This window comes from Primulina tabacum, chromosome 4, assembly GCF_025594145.1.
Source record: "Primulina tabacum isolate GXHZ01 chromosome 4, ASM2559414v2, whole genome shotgun sequence".
Taxonomy (NCBI): Eukaryota; Viridiplantae; Streptophyta; class Magnoliopsida; order Lamiales; family Gesneriaceae; genus Primulina; species Primulina tabacum.
In genome coordinates this window covers 26,591,587-26,597,331 of record NC_134553.1, presented here as the reverse complement: position 1 = coordinate 26,597,331, position 5,745 = coordinate 26,591,587, and positions in this window count along the sequence as shown.

Here is a 5,745-nt window from a genome sequence, read left to right as displayed (position 1 = left end):
CGTTAGTATTAAATCATAATATTTCATTTAGAACAATCGGCAGAGCCACGCTATCGTCTAAATGAAATATTATGATATTATTATATATATATATATATATATATATATTTATATATATAATAATAAGTGATGAAATATTTATTGTATCAAAATTAAACAACAAATCAAGATAACCAGTTTAATGGTATCAAGCATTTGTTGTAAATTGATAACAACAAATAATTCATTTTTATACCTACAATAAAAATAAATTAGCTAAATAAAAAGAAATAAAGAAAGAATATACAAAATATAAACAATCTTACTTCACCTAAGAATGCATCATCTTCAACTTGACATAATAGATTTAGCTTACCATAAGCTTACTTTTGATCAACACTAAAATATCACTCATAGTTGAGAACATGAAAGAAAATATATTGGAACTTAGAACTTTGATACACACTCACACTATATTTTACAATGAGATAGAATGCTTCTCAAGCTAGCACAAGGCCTCTATTTATAGGCCAAATGAAAGAAAGGGTCAAAATTTTTATTAATGCCATGTAGTTGCAATAGTATTCTTTGTCTCCTCCAAGTTCAATTCCATGTCCCTTCTTTCAATGCTTTGTTTCACGACTTTAATCACCGAATTTGACTCTGCTCAAAACGGCAAACATGTGGGGAATTTTCTGTAGATGAATTTGGCCACTTGGTTCACCTCATTTGGTTAAATATTGAAATAGTTATGATTTTTTTACTATATGCTGGTCATAGTAAAAGTAAATTTGTCCTCCTTTTGATATTTCCACAATTTGATCATCTTAATGAACTTTTTAGGCAATCATGTCTTCTGCAAAGTTGTAGATAATTTCTCAAGGATTCCAAACATATTTGAGTCACCTCCATTTAAATTTTCTAGCTTGAGTTATCATTATTTTACCAACACGTAGAAAACCTGAAAATAAAACATATTTAGTAAGACAATTAAATATAAACAAACAATACTAAAATAACATAATTTTATAATTTTAATGAAATTTAAATTTTAAAATACAGGTTTTAACATATAATAAATTATTAATTTTAAGTTTCATCACACCCCCACACTATCTTATTACTAGTCCCTTAGTAATAAAATTTATCGGAAAATCACAACCTAGATTCTTTATTCCTTTTATATATTCAAATACAAACATATTCATTAAAAACAAAATCATATACCGATTTATATATATATATTTTTGTTTAATATAATAATATATAATTAGATGTGTTTTTATTATTATTCTTATTTTCACATAATATATAAAGTAACAATATATATATAATTTTTTTTAAATTTCTAAATTTTTTATAATAATATAGTCAAAAAGATAATTCACACCACCCACCATAAGATGTATAACATCAAGAATATTATTGTAAAAGCCTTAACTCCATATATTCTTTCAGGTCAAAATGTTTAAAGAATAGCTAGTTTTCAATCATGGAGTTGGAATGAATATTAACTTTCATTGAAAAAGGCTAAGTATTAAAGCAGACAATTAATTAAACTAATATTGAAAACAAAATAGGAAAATTTACAAAGAATAAAATCCCCCTTTTTTCTTTTTTTTTTCTTTTTTTTTATTGTTTTTTTTAAATAACATGACAGCAAAATTTTACAATAACATAAAATTTTTTTATCCAAACATTCTACCATAAATATATATATATATATATGTATATATATAAACATTTATATAACGGATACATCCGACTACCTTTGAAACTTATCTAGCACAAACAAATCTTTTTGTTTGTTTGTTTGTTTGTTTTTTGTTTTTTTGTTTTTTTTTTGTTTTTTTTTAACACAATATTGATGTTTTTAGAACACGTTGATAGTACATCAATCAAATCTAAAAAATAATTACAATGAATAAGTATTTTGCAGTCCGTTATATATTTACTTCTTTTTTTTTCTTTTTTCAATAAATATTTTTTTTAGGGGACTTATATTCTTGTAATTAACCATTTTTTAATAATCAATAAAAGTTTATTAATTGTTTTATCATTTCTCACCACTCACTCACAAAAGATGTGTGAGTATATATTATACTTTTACAAAAGAATTCTTTCAATTATACATGTTAACAACCATACAAACCATATCTTTTAACTATATTCTCATAAAAATTTTAGAAATTATTTTATTTGAAAACACATACAATTATATATATATATATATATATATATATATGAACACATCTATTATATATTTTATATTAATTGATCAAAAAATATATATAAATTGGTACATATGAAAAACTAATTTTTCTTTTAGTCTGTATTTTGAATATAATGAATATTAAAATCTAGTGTATTGTGATTTTCCAATAATTATTAACTAATGCGTCTCAGGTGCAATTTACTGACACCTTACTCGACATTGAACTAAAAATTATTATTATTATTACTATATATAAGTATATATTTTAATTTTTATATAAAAAAAACTAAGAGGAGAAGATGAAGAAATTATTCATACCTTAAAGAAAAATATTAAAACATACCGTTGAATCACAAGTTTAGCATCACATGAATTTTCTTTTCTTACTTTTGGATGTTGGCCAATTAAGTTGAGATAAGGATGGATCTGGTTCATGACTAAATCCTTGCAGTAAATCAATAAGTTCACCTTCACTTGTAGCAGAAACTAACATCCTTCGCGAAGCTAATGAAATAAATCCCTGTTCCACAACATCATCAAGAAACAATAACAGTTTATCATAATAATTGTTAACATTTAACAATCCAATTGGCTTATTGTGGATATTTAATTGTGCCCAACAAACAGTATGAAATATTTCTTCCAAAGTACCGAAACCTCCTGGCAAAGCAATGAAAGCATCTGAATGTTCATCATTTGAGTAATTCATTCATACATGTTGTCCACTTTCATTTCTTCTCCTATTGTTGGTCCTGTAAGATTGGATAAGGTAATCGGAATAATTCCTAAAACTTCACTTCCACCTGCATGCGCAGCTTTTGCAACTTTTCCCATGAGGCCAACTTCACCACCACCATATACCAAATGAATCTTTTTTTAGCAAGTGTTATTCCAAGATTTTCTGCTACTTCTTCATAAATTGAATCTTTTCCTGCACTAGATCCACAAAATACACAAATATTTTTGATTTTACTTACCGTGGACGTTGACATGTTGAGAAATATGTTTTTTATAATTGTTAGATCACAGCATATGAATTTATAAGCGTAACATGCCAAAAGTCAATATTTTAACAGGAAATTATTATTATTAAAAGAAAATAAAAATGACAAAATTAAAACAAATATATACATCGTAGTTGTGATTGTGGCTCACATCTTCCTCTGATTTTACGTTCAGTAACGGCTTCAACGCCTTCTATGAGTCGAGGATATGCTTCCCATCCAATTTTCTTATAAATTGGCAAACATGGTCTTTTAACGTCAGATTCCCAAGACGAAATTGTGTATATATATTTAATTATCTAAATAGATATGCGTTACTACAGTAGGATCTTTGTAAGGCTGATTCCACCGTCCATATTGACATTCCTCCTGTTGAAATTGCCACCATAGTTTAAGAAGTTCATTTTGCACGTACCCACTAGAATGCGTATCAAGAAAATCTAGAAAATTATCCAAATGCTCTTTACTCAGACCATTCTTAATAAAAAAAAATTTTATCTTCTCTATTCATTGATGTCATTCCAACATTTTTGCATTTTCCCTTACAAGTCCACCTTGCACATTTATGACATCCACCTATACGTTTAGCTCTTCGCTTTTTGGCATATGTGCTTTTACCAAATCCTGGCATATGTCTTATTATTAATTCACTTGCTTACCCAACCAATCGGATTTTGCTTCAATTATCAAACGGACATCATTCGGTATGCCATATGACATCATCAACCTTAGCCGCTCACATCTAGCTTTATAAATTTTTTGTATGCCATATGACATCATCAACCTTAGCCGCTCACATCTAGCTTCATAAATTTTTTTCAACGCATTATCAGGTAAACAAGCAAAATATTTACGAAGATTCATAATACACGCATCTATATTATTATTATTATATATATTTCAATTATTTTGGGAAAACTGAAGAAACCGACTTAAACAGTCACGGAGTACCGTTATCCGCCACTTAACCGGGAAATGAACTAGAATCTGCAAAACAAAATGAAAATATCAAACAACTATTGTGGATCATATAAAGGCATAAACTCATTATTAAGAATTTCATTTTCTATAAAAGTCTTAAGTCTTTGCCCATTAACTTTAAACACGTCATTATTTTTAGGATTTTCAATATCAACAGCACCATGAGGATAAACAAATTTGACTATAAATGGTCCTGACCACCTCGATCTTAGTTTACCTGGAAATAAATGCAAACGAGAATTATAAAGCAAAACTTTTTGTCCAATTTCAAATGATTTTCTCATAATATTTTTATCATGAAAGGCTTTAGTTTTATCTTTATAAATCTTTGAATTTTCATATGCATCATTTCTTAATTCTTCAAGTTCATTTATTTGCAATTTTCTTAATTTAGATGCATCATCTAAATTAATATTAAATGCTTTAATTGTCCAATAAGCTTTATGTTCAAGTTCAACCGGTAAATGACAATGCTTACCAAAAATTAACCTATATGGTGACATCCCTAATGATGTTTTAAATGCTGTTCTATATGCCCATAATGCATCAGTTAATCTTAAAGACCAATCTTTTCGATTTGGATTAACTATTTTTCTAAAATTTGTTTTATTTCTCTATTTGCAAGTTCAACTTGACCATTACTTTGAGGATGATATGGGGTAGAAACTTTATGTGTAATGCCATATTTTCTTAACAAAGAAGAAAATGATTTATTTATAAAATGACTTCCCTCATCACTAATTATTGCTCTAGGTATTCCAAATCGGCTAAAAATATTTTCTTTTAAAAATTTTATAACAACTTTATGATCATTAATTATACATGCAATTGCTTCAATCCATTTTGAAACATAATCAACAGCGACTAAAAGGTACGTATATCCAAAAGATAATGGAAATGGACCCATAAAATCTATCCCCCAACTATCAAATATTTCAATAATTATGATTTGATTTAAAGGCATCATGTTTCGTTTTGAAATTGATCCCATCAGAAGACAGTTTTCACAAGATTTGCAAAATAAATGCGTATCTTTGAATAAAGACGGCCAATAAAATCCACATTGTAAGATTTTTGTAGCTGTTTTATTGGATGAAAAATGACCTCCACATGCTTCAGAATGACAAAATTTAATAACATTACTTACTTCATTGCCGGGTATGCATCATCGAAAAATTTGGTCAGGAAAATACTTAAATAAGTAAGGATCATCCCAATAAAATTTTTTAACTTCTATCAAGAATTTATTCTTATCCTGTGAATTCCAATGAGAAGGCATTTTATTTGTCACAAGAAAATTTACAATGTTAGCAAACCAGGGCATAATAGTAGCATAAAACAACTGATCATCTGGAAAATTTTCATTTATTGGTATTTCATTATGAGATGATTCAGTCATTATTCTAGATAAATGATCGGCAACATTTTTTTTTCCTTTTTTATCTTTAATTATAATATCAAATTCTTGTAACAATAAAATCCACCGTATTAATCTTGGATTAGCATCTTCTTTATTTGATAAATATTTTATGGAAGAATGATCGGTGTAAACAATAGTAGTAGAAC